This window comes from Carlito syrichta, unplaced genomic scaffold (assembly GCF_000164805.1).
Source record: "Carlito syrichta isolate Samal-C Ts95f unplaced genomic scaffold, Tarsius_syrichta-2.0.1 Scaffold301899, whole genome shotgun sequence".
In the NCBI taxonomy this organism is placed as follows: Eukaryota; Metazoa; Chordata; class Mammalia; order Primates; family Tarsiidae; genus Carlito; species Carlito syrichta.
In genome coordinates this window covers 1756-13327 of record NW_007245995.1, presented here as the reverse complement: position 1 = coordinate 13327, position 11572 = coordinate 1756, and the positions used below count along the sequence as shown (strand labels likewise).

Below are 11572 nucleotides of genomic sequence, written 5' to 3'. Positions count from 1 at the left end.
ACATCTGTTTTGAAGAGATTTTCTTAAGTTGTTTTCCAAGCAATGGCTCCATTCAGACTTCAGGTTAACCTAGTACAGGGTCATATTTTTAACTTAGGAGGTTAGACACAGAGTCAGACTTTTAACTTAGGAGGAGGAGTCCATGTTTGGCAAGTTGTCCCATTCTGTAACCTCATTCACAAGCATTTTACAAAGTGTAATCAATCAATGGATGATTATTCATCTATGCCTGGAACTTATAAAAGTACAGGGGCTTCCATAAACCTTGACAGGGAGAAAAAAATTCCGTTATTTCTCTCCCTAGTATAAGCTAGCTCCTGCTGGCTGTTTGGCTTACATGATAACCAGTATTCGTCAGATGGCAAAGAGCTGCCCCTTAAGCGAGGTCATGCTGAGGCTGAGCTTTGTGCTCCAGGGGGAGCACTGCCAGGATCCCCCAGGACCAGGCAGGCCCCCTGGAATTACTCTGTACAAGAAATCCAAGGAAAACAAAATGAATGCCTAAAAGACAAGTCTGTTCCCCAGTTCAGTCTTCTGTTGGACCAACAGGCATATGATCAAGAATTAAATGTCACCTTCGCTTTTAAGGCTACTTTACAATTCATTCAGGTCTCAAAATACATAGCTTACTTTTAGGTTACACATTTAAAGGTGGGAGAACTGACAAAAGGAGGAATGTGCAAAGAAAAGCATCTTCCACCGGAAATCCTGTGAATTAGTGACTTCTGTTCTCTTTTCAGCTCAGAGTGTACACGAATCAGAAGAGAACACCACTGTTAACTCCACTTCCCAATGTTTGGCACTATTGTTTCTTAAGTCGAAGCGGGCTATACAAAGCACAACGTTATAAAGTACGTGCTACAAGTTGGAGTACATAATAAAATAAATCCTATAATAAAGTCAGTGTGGCAAATGTTTATATGTATAAAGCATATATATGTGTTCATGTTATATGTGGGAGTTACCGTGAATTGTATACATAAGAATTACCATGCTACCAAATAGCCTTGATTTCACATAATCAGACAGACATTTCTGGTTTGAGCGCTAAAACAAGAGCCGATCATAAACTTGTTCTCGATGTTCCTGGTACTGGAAGCGAGATATTCAGGCTGTCTTGCTTCCAAGGTCTTGGATTTCCCTCCATTCCTACTCCAAAGGGTTGCAAGATGGCACCTGGGAACTAGGGAGCATGGGTGCTGGAATCGTCTTAGCTTTCAGTGAGGGTAGATTATACTGGAGGACTGGGAATAACACTGAGGCCAAAGCTCACAGAGAGCATCCCAAGTCACTGCAAGGAGGACACTGACCTGTCCTTCTGAGGGAGAAAGGCACAGCTGTTGGAAAAAATGGCCTTCTATACAGATTCATATCCTCTCCTTCCCCTCATCTTACAGAGGAAAAAAAAACTGACAACAACACACACTAAAAAAACCAAAAAAACGAGTAGTATGCAGCTTAATGAGAAAGATCTCACGTAAAAATATCTCCCACAAAGTACCTAAAAATCCCTCTCCAGTTGGCAGAAACATGATCCCCCAAAGATGTCTGCACCCTAATTTGTGAAACCTGCAAAGATGGTGCCTTGTACAGCAAAAGGGATTTGGAAGATGTGATTCAGTTAAGGGCCCTGAGATGGGAAACCCCATCCTGGTGGGTCCAAAGTAATCACATGTTTTTTTTCTGGGCTATGATCAGAGGGAGATGTGACTGTTGTTGGCTTTAATGGAGGAAGGGAGTCGGGAACCAAGGAATGTCATCAACCTTTAGAAGTTGAAATATGAGCCGGGCTCGGTGGCTCAGCCTGTAATCCCATGCTTTGGGAGGCTGAGGTGAGTGGATGGCCTGAGCCGGCGGGCTCGAGACCTGCCTGGGCAACTTGGCGAGACCTCAGCTCTACAATAAATCAAAAAGTCAGCCGGGCGTGGTAGTGCCTGCCTGTAATTCCAGCTACTCGGAAGGCTGAGGCGGAAGGATTGCCGGAGCCCAGCGGGTCGAGGCTGTGGTGGCCGGGAGTGGCCACTGCACTCCAGTCTGGGCAACAGAGTGAGACAAAAACCCCTAGGAAAAAGAATTATTCATTTCCCAATGCAGGTTAGAGTAATAAAAATGACCTTGCTTTCTGAATCTGAGTTAGGGTACAGTGTAGAAAGAGGGGCTTATAAGAGATGGGAAAAGTCAGAAATAATTTACTGGCAATTTTTGGCATTTAAAGCATTCTCCTGAGTTTGGAAAAGACAGAACTCAAGCAGGAGATAAAAGGTAGTCACCCTCAACAATGGGAAAAGAAGATAAAAAGGCAGGGGAAAGACAGAAGACGTTTCATCTTGCCCTAGACCTCTGAGAGCTGGTCTTCCTTCCTCACTGCCTCTAACACAGCGTGTGCCCGTATGCAGGTGGCAGAAAATATATACACTCTCAGTCACAGTCTAAGCCATTCTGGCCTGGCTCTGTCATCCCAATGTGGAGGAGAAGAATCACCCGCCCTTAAAAATGCCCCACAGGATACAAACTAGTGCAAACATCTCTGGAAGACAGTGTGGCGATTTCTGAAAGAACTAGAAATTGACCTTCCATCTGACCCAGGAATCGTCCTACTGGGAACATACCCAGAGGAACTCAAATCATTCTACAAAAAGATACCTGCCCATGCGTGTCTGTTGCAGCTCTAGTCACAATAGCAAAAACATGGAACCAACCATGCTGCCCATCGAAGCAGGACTGGATTAAAAAAACGTGGCACATATACACAATGGAATATTATGCAGCCATAAAGAAGGACAAATATATGGACTTCACAGCCACTTGGATGGATTTAGGGTCTATCATACTCAGTGATCTATCACAGAAACAAAGAACAGAGTACCATATGTTCTCACTCATAAGCGGACCTTGAACAATTATAATGCTATAAGAAAGGGATTGGCAGTAGTGGGAAACGGCCAGGGGAGGGGTCATGGGATTGGCAGTTGAGGGAAACTGCCAGGGGAGGGAGGGGCACACCTCATCAACAAGGGTACTTGCATAATGAACATTTGTGTCCCTAACCCTGGATGGTACCCCACTGCCGGCCGCGCAGCTACCTTGAGGGTCCCGAGAGAGATGAAGAAAGACACAGACACAAAAACATAAAGGAAAGCTGGGGCCAAGTGGGACACTTTCCTCTGATGGAGGAGAAGTGGCCCCAAACTAGCTCAGCATGTTTATTTTATAGTGAAACACAAAGAAAGTTGGAAGGGTTTCAAGATCTGTGAGGGAGACGTAACGGAATTTTGTCGCTACCTAAAGGCGAGTTGTTTCGGGGCTCTCTTGTTGTGGCTAAGGCTTTATTGATGCTATGTGCACCTGGATGTGTGGGCATCTGAGACACCGTTTCGTGTAGCCGGCTACTCCCTCACAGCCTGCCTTTGGCTAGGATGCAGAGCTTTCCAGCGAGACCTTGCCTACGAGCTTGGGGCCATTAAGCGAGACCCTGTCTTCGCTTGCGCCTTTACTCAAGGCCTGCTCCAGTGACAGTGCTCGTCTGCCCCCTACATCACATCCGCCCCCAACACCCCACATCTTAAAAAAGAAAAGAAAAGAAAAAAGAAATGTCCCATGAACCCGAAGCCCCTTCATTGCTTAAAGAACCAGCTTCACCAAAAGCACTCATAGGGAGCATCAGGGTACCACAAAGGAAAAAGAAGTAACGTTTCTAATGTGACAAGGATTATGACAATGCTCTCTTCACTTATTCAACATCTGTTGACTAGATGCAAAGGAATGTTAGGTTCAAAGCATTAGTGTTCATGCCGATGCGATAAAATTACTATGTAAACTTTATGATGTTGGTGAGAGAAGCAAAAAGTACAAAAACAGATTGCCAAGCAGAATAAATTGTATTTAATTCTTTTTTTACTTTTTTGAGTTGGAGTCTCACTCCATCACCCAGGCTGGAGTGCAGGGCATGTTCACAGCCACCCCAGCACTGAACTGCTGGACTTTGGCGATCCTTTTGCCTCTGCCTTCAAGTAGCCGGAATTACAGACGTGCATCCTATTGCACCCCGCTCATTTTCGATTTATTGTAGAGATGAAGTTTCGCCAAGTTGCCGGGGCTGGTCTTGAACCCGCGGGCTTAGGCAATCCACTTGCCTCAGCCTCCCAAAGTGCTGGGATGACAGGCTGAGCCACCGAGCCCAGTCATAAATTTATTTTTGTTAGAAAAAAATGTTATCTTTATGTACTGTTAAAAGTTCTTTCTTCTAGCCGGGCTCAGTGGCTCAGCCTGTAATCCTGCGCTTTGGGAGACTGAGGTGAGTGGATTGCCTGAACCTGCGGGTTCGAGACCTGCCCAGGCAACTTGGCGAGACCTCATCTCTACAATAAATCAAAAAAATTAGCCGGGTGTGGTAGCGTCTGCCTGTAGCTCCAGCTCCTTGGAAGGCTGAGGCAGAAGGATCGCCGGAGCCCAGCAGGTCGAGGCTGCGGTGGCCGAGAGTGGCCTCTGCACTCCAGTTTGGGCGACAGAGTGAGACTCCAACACACACACACACACACACACACACACACACACACACACACACACACACACAAAATTCTTTATTCTTTTGTTTCAAAAGGCACATGCCACCATATTAGGTTCTTCTTTGGGCTATTAATAAAAGAATAGGTTCATAGCAATCATAAGGGAGTACCAAGCACCACATTGCCAAATCTCCCATCAGAATGATGTGTCTCAACACTCTATGGCGGGACATAGTTGCATGATAAAAGAAAAAAGGAAAATGCACCTGAGGCTCAGGTTCCCTGTTGGGCATTAAACCAAATGACTTAAAATTTGTTCTTTCATGTGATCCTGGAGAGAAGCAAACCAGGAAACAGACTGTTGATAAATAGAATCATGAAGACTGGCGAGTTCTTCAAACTCCAGACCTTCCACCTCATCACGGAAAAAGAAACAGTCACTTTAGCAATTCATGATTATACTTGAAAACACAATGAGTGACCTCTGCACATCTGCTAAGTGCATTTATGGCATTCATCACTTCAAAAATTCATTATTGTTTCATAAAAGTGATAGCTGCGTGGTAGAGAAATCTGCACTTACGTTTTTACATAGTTGAAATCTATCTACTGTATCCTGATTTTTCTCTTAACACTATAGCGTGATATAAATACACATTCCATGTTGTTATGAATAATATTCAGTGAGTGCATGTAATCATGAATTTGAGAAATATGACTATTTTAACCATTCACATATAACATATTTAGAATTTCCAACATCTTTAGTTTTAAAAACCGCACAGCAATACATAATTTGATTTATACATATCAAGTATTTGTATGCGATGGAGAATTTTCTTTTTAAAAAAACTCAAATTATTTCATGTTGTCGCTACTTAAGTCCCCATTTTAAAATAAATACATATACCTGCCATCAGATTTGCCATCCACCCAGCAGAAGGACCCTGAGAACCATCACATCAGCCACAGTGTTGACACTACCAGCCCAGACCTCAGAGTTGGGGTCCCTGCTCTGCTCCCCTGCTCTGTGAGCCCGCATGCTCATGGAGCCCTCCCGGGGGGGGGCCAGAAGCCGCAACTGGAAGGGGTGCAGAGTTGGCGCTCTGAGGGCGACTTCACTCACAAATCACAAATGTACGCTGCTGTCCCCAAAGTGACTTCTAGTGTGAAATGAGAGGCATCAAACTCTCCCTTCCACATCTCCAAATGCCAACTCAAGGATTTAAATGAGAGGGTCAAGAATTACAAGGGTTTCCTCCTTCTAAATATTCTTAACTTTTTGTTGCAATATAATTTACTGACCCCCAAAAACATGGATCTTAATTGTTTAGCTCAAAGAGTTTTGTCAACTGTATACACCGGTCTAACTACCACCCTAAACAAGATAGATAGCATATCCGTCACCCAGAAAGATACCACAACCCATTTTCCAGTCAGTTGCCAAGCTCACCCTACAACCATCTTCTGACATCTTTCATCAGAGACTAGTTTTGCCTGTTCCTGGAAGTATATTAATAATGTCACACAGTGTGGGCTTTTGTGTGTCTGGCTTCCCTCACTTCGCATGTGTATGAGATTCATCGACATTGTTTGACGCATCAGTAGTTCATTTCTTTTTATGGTCAAGTAGTAACTCCATGATTGAATGTACTGCAGTTTACCTGCTGATGCGCATCTGGGCTGTTTTTAGTTTTTGGCTATTAACGGTCAAATACTATGGACATCCTTTGTACAAGTGTGTCTGAGAATCTCTTTGAAACGCTTTACCGATTTGTTAAATTGTATGTCCTGATATTTCTATTAGACACAAATAATTCCTAAAGAGTCAGAGATGCAAACCTTTTATATTTAGCTTTGGAAGGTATTTTTATTTTATTTTATTATATTTATTTATTTATTTTGAGTTGGAGTCTCACTCTGTCGCCCAGACTGGAGTGCAGTGGCCGCTCCCGGCCACCGCAGCCTCGACCTGCCGGACTCCGGCGATCCTTCCGCCTCAGCCTGGTATTTTTAAAGCACTATTGTTTTATGTTTTGCCTCATTCTGAGCTGACACCAATATCAAGGACAGGGATCGACAAACTACATCTCATGAGTCAGTCCTGTTCGCTACCATGTTTTTGTAAATAACATTTTATTGAAAACTAGTCATCCTTTACATGTGGTGTACTGCTAATTTTGCCCAGCAAGGGCAGAGTTGAGTAGTTGCAAACAGAGACTATATGGCCTGCAAAGTCTAAGGTATCCATTATCTGGCCTTGACAGAAAAAGTCTGCCAGCCCCTGGGCTAAACATTCAAACAACAAACCACAAGCCCATTTTGCAATGTGCAGGTTTACATATTCTATAAATGCAGTAAGGTCATTTTTGTAAAAAGAGAAGATTTCTCTACCAGATCCAACTCAGTTAGAAATCCACTGAGAGAATAAATAACTTAAGTGCTGAATTAAGGAGGACATACGTGATATTGTCAAAAATCTGACAAAGATTTTCCACAAATGCAGAGGGAAACCAGGGGACTGACCTCTATAAAATACACCAGTACGGGAAGGTTTACCTTTTCATCTTCAAAATATACAATGTCTGCCATGTTGTAGCCGTCTCTGTGACAGTGACTTAGTACTCTGAACCGACTAATGCCAATCGCATCCACAACTGAACTTCCATTGGGGAAAGTTCTGATGTTCTTCATCTCCAGCATGCAGCCGTACTCCGAAATCCTGATAGGACAATTAGAAGAAGTGACTGTGATTTTTAAAATACAGGAGGCGTTTGTTTTCCCCTGGGTGAGAGTCTGAGTTTTAATGCAAAGTCAAGCCAAACAAATAGCGACTCCACAACAGCCTGGCAGATTATTATTGCTAAGAGATATGTATGGATGACTGCTTCTGTTAAATGCAACTCTACAAGGATGGCGGCTGCAGAGGAAGGGCTCCAGGTGAGACAGGACTTGAGCTTCTGCAAGTCAAACATGCTGGCGTTTTGGAAAGGACCGAGAGATGCGTAGAGAGGGAATCTAAAATGTGGCTCCCCAGCCCTCCTGACTAGGCCCATCAGGAGAGCACAAGGACTGCCCAGTCTGGTGCCATGCAGACTCCGTCCTGCTCTCACCTTGCTTCCACTGATGCTGGCCAACTCTGCTCTCCCCAAATCAGGTGCTGTGGAAAGCGGTCCACAGCCACATCCTTCCTCTCTATTGTCTCCCCTTCACGCCCCCATATCCCACCGTCCCGTTAAAATGACTGCAATGGGAGTCACAGGTGCCCTCCAAATTGCTAAAATCAGTGGATTCATTCCTTTCGGGCCTCTCCAAGGCTTGAGCTTGCTGACCTCTCCCTGAACCAACAACTCTGCCTCTCTTTTTCGCCCTCCCTTACTAGCTCAGCCCTCCATGTCCCCTTCCTCCATCTGACCCACCAGGGTGGCATCCTGGCCTATGTCTATTCCCACTTCAAAGCTTTCCCTGGAGTGATGACCCACACCCCCGATTGTAACTGCCATCCGTATCCTTGTGATATTCTCATGTCTACCGTGTGCTAAGCGCTGCACAGAGCAATTTATAACATGTACTCATTCAAGCCTCACAAAAGCACAAAGGCTCAGAGGGATTAAACAACTTATCTTAGGTCAGAACAAGACTTGGAGCCAAAATTTGAGCCCAAGGCAGTATGATTCTAAAATCCCTGTGGTCAACAACTTCACAATATGTCTCCCAAATTAAAGAGGGGTGGCGAGTCCCAAGTCTCTGTGTCCAACTGCGGGCTGGCCACCTCCACTTGGATTTAATAAAACTCTCTCTTCCTGGTTATCTGTAGGACGATCTTGTTCCCAGCGCGGCTTAGGTGGCGGCACTCTGAAGAGTCCTCTTGGCGAGGGGTTACTTACTGCCCTAACTATCAGCAGACAGCCTCCAAGTCATTGTCAGTTCCTCCACGTTTGCCTCGCTGTGGAACCTGTGGCTCCGTGGGGCACCTTGTCTTTCTGTGGACAAGAATCTGTGGATGGTGCAAACTCCTCTGGTGACTCCAGCTCCCAGGGGATCTGTACTCGGACACTGGCCCACACTAGGTCATTAGTAATTTGTTTTGTTTTGTTTTTTAAATGAGCTGAATTCTCCCTACACATGTGTATGTCTCTTCCTGGACTCTGCTTATTCTCCCTGGAGGGACATAATTTCCTTGCTTGCCCTGACCAATCCATGCTCTCTGACAGGTTCAAGAAATGTATGGTTTTTCCTTGCTTTTTGAATGGGAATAGCACTCTTTTTAGTGTTCTATATTCTTGGAGGAAGGGTAACTTCTGTAGCTTGTTTTTTTCTTTTTTTACTTTGCTTTAGCTAACTTTTGATGAATAAAATTTTAATATATCTAATTTGTTAATCTCTTTCTCTATGCTATGTATAAAAAATATTTCACCATTCCTATTTAAAAAGATAGTCCCTCAGCTTCTTGTATAAAAAATATTTCACCAGCTTCTTGTACAAAAAATACTTCACCATTCCTACTTAAAAAGATAGTCCTTAATATTTCCTCTTGAATGTCTTCTACTTGTTTTGCTGTTCACATTAGGGATGTACATATGTTACTTTTTGTACATGGTGTAAGGTAGAAAAAAAAATTTTTGCCCTATTTGTACTACTCACTAATTTTCTGAGCAACTATTATTGAATAGTTTGTCTTTTCTCACAAAATTATATATACATTATGAGTCCTTATATGAGTTAATCTCTTTCTGATCTCTATATTATTCTGTTTTTTTGGTCTACTAACAATAGCTTGTAAGTTTGATATTACAGGAATATTATCCCATCTGCTCAGCTAGTTTCTTCAAAACTATCTGGTGAGTAGTTTTAGGGATAGGAGATGAAATATCACCTATCAGGTCCAAGGTGCACAGGTGGGGGTGGTGGGTACACTAAATGCCCAGACTTCTTTGCTACTATACAAGGCATCCATGTAGCTAAAAACTATTTGTACGCCTTAAAGCTTTTGAAAGAAAAAGAAAAAAAAACCCACTTGGCTTTGATATTTTGCTTTTCCACAGTGATTCTAAAATCAGCTTGAGCAAGTCTATGAAAAAGTCGTCTTGGGAGGTTGACTGGAATTACTCTGAGATCTGTAGACTAATTTGAGTAGATATGACATCTCTATGACATTGAATCTTTGCATTCATGAGCATGCTATTTTTTACCTTTTATTTAGAGCTTCTTGAATGTTTGTCAATAAAGTCTTAGAAATTTTTTCATAAAGGTCCTATGGGTATTTTAAAAAATTGCTTCCCTAGGTATTTATGATGAAAATATCTGGATAGTCCTAAAAATCCATTCTCCCCTTCTACCTGGGCACATGAGTGGACTACATTTCCCAGCCTCTCTTTCAGTAAGTGTGAGCAGAAGTGCAGTGGACCCTTTTCTGTAGAGTCCTTTAAGAACATGTGTGCCTCTTCCACCAGCTAGAACTTGGATGTAGTGACCTCAATATGACCATGCAGGGCTAGCAAAACCCTAAGGGATGAGCAGAGTCCTGAGTCCCCACATCAGCCCAAATCTGCTGATTGGCAGCATTCTCCCTAGACAAAGACATGAAACAAGAACCAGGTGCAGTGTGTTTTTGTAAGATTGAAAATTTTACTGCTGGGGAGATAAAGAAGAGCCTCATGGAGAATGCAGCAATTTTTCTAGCCCTTAAAGGTTTTGTGTGTAGATAAAGGGACTAAAAGAGAGTTGAGAGGGAGACATGAAGGTACAGAAGCATGAGCTATCCTTAGAGAAGGGCAAACAATATGGCAGTGGACCAGCAAGTACGTATGATGTCTGAAAGGAAGGAGATGAGGCTAGAATGGAAGGGTGGGATCACATTATGGATAAGCTTTGAACTTGAACTTTGTTATTTAGTGGGAGCCACTGCAGATTTTCAAGCATTGTCCTAAACTACTCTTCAAGAAAAATGATTAATGATGGCCTTAATTAGGTCCCTTAAAATGCTGATAATTCTTGCCCTGCATGCTCAGCAGATAAACATAGACAAAATTGTTTGGCACCAATCTTCATGCGTCTTCTTAACACAAGCCAATAGTGAGGCTCAAAGACATGAAGTGGACACAGAACAATGGGAAACGCCATGACACCCATGTACACGTGAAGATGGGCACATCTCTGGTCAGACTGCAGAGAGAGGAGAAATGTTGTCTTAGATGTACGGGCTATGAAAAGTAGAGGAGTACAAGCCACAGAAACAGCAAAAGCCAGCCAACCTCCTTCTTCTCTTCTACAAAACCTGACTCCATGTTAAGTGGGGAAAGAAAGCCAAGGACCACGGCATGAGAATATTCCCTCTCCCCGAGGTTTCTTGCAAAATCTCTTATTTAATTTGATACAAGAGAAACTGCTGAGTTATATTACTTTACTTAGAAAAGTTATAGCTTTTGCCACTTTTAAGAAACCGATAAGAGCAACAACCAGTCAAAGGCATTGAGTTTTGGGGGTTTTTTTTTGTATTTTTTATTATGGTTTTGTGGGGTACAGTTAAGGGTTAGGTGTACAATGACGTTTCATTCAGGCACCCTGTAGATAAGAAGTGTTTTCCCATCCCCCGACAGATATTTGCTACTGTTAATCCCATCCCCCTGCCCCCCATAGTTTCCCAGTACCATCAGTCGTTTTCTTATAGTACTGCATTGGATGTTCAAGGTCCATTATATGAGTGAGAACATGTGATATTCGGATTTTTGTTTTTGTGAGAGGTCACTCAGTATTATAGACTCTAGTTCCTTCCAGGTTGCAGCGAAATTCATGATTTTGTTCTTTTTTATGGCTGCGTAGTATTCCATCATGTATATGTACCACATTTTTTTAATCCAGTCCTCTTTTGATGGGCAGCATGGTTGTTTCCAGGTTCTTGCTATTGTGAACAATGCTGCGATAAACATACGTGTGCAGGTATCTTTTTTGTAGAGTGATTTGTGTTCTTCAGGGTATATTCCCAGTAGGGGGAGTGCAGGGTCATATGGAAGGTCAATTTTTAGAGCTTTTAGGAATCGCCACACTGCTTTCCACAGAGGTTGCAC

At 43.1% G+C, this 11572-nt stretch overlaps 1 pseudogene; it reads right to left on the bottom strand.

The window, feature by feature from the left end:
- Positions 1 to 236: 236 nt before the first annotated feature.
- On the bottom strand, positions 237 to 10670 carry LOC103257918 (annotated as a pseudogene).
- Between the last annotated feature and the right edge of the window lie 902 nt (positions 10671 to 11572).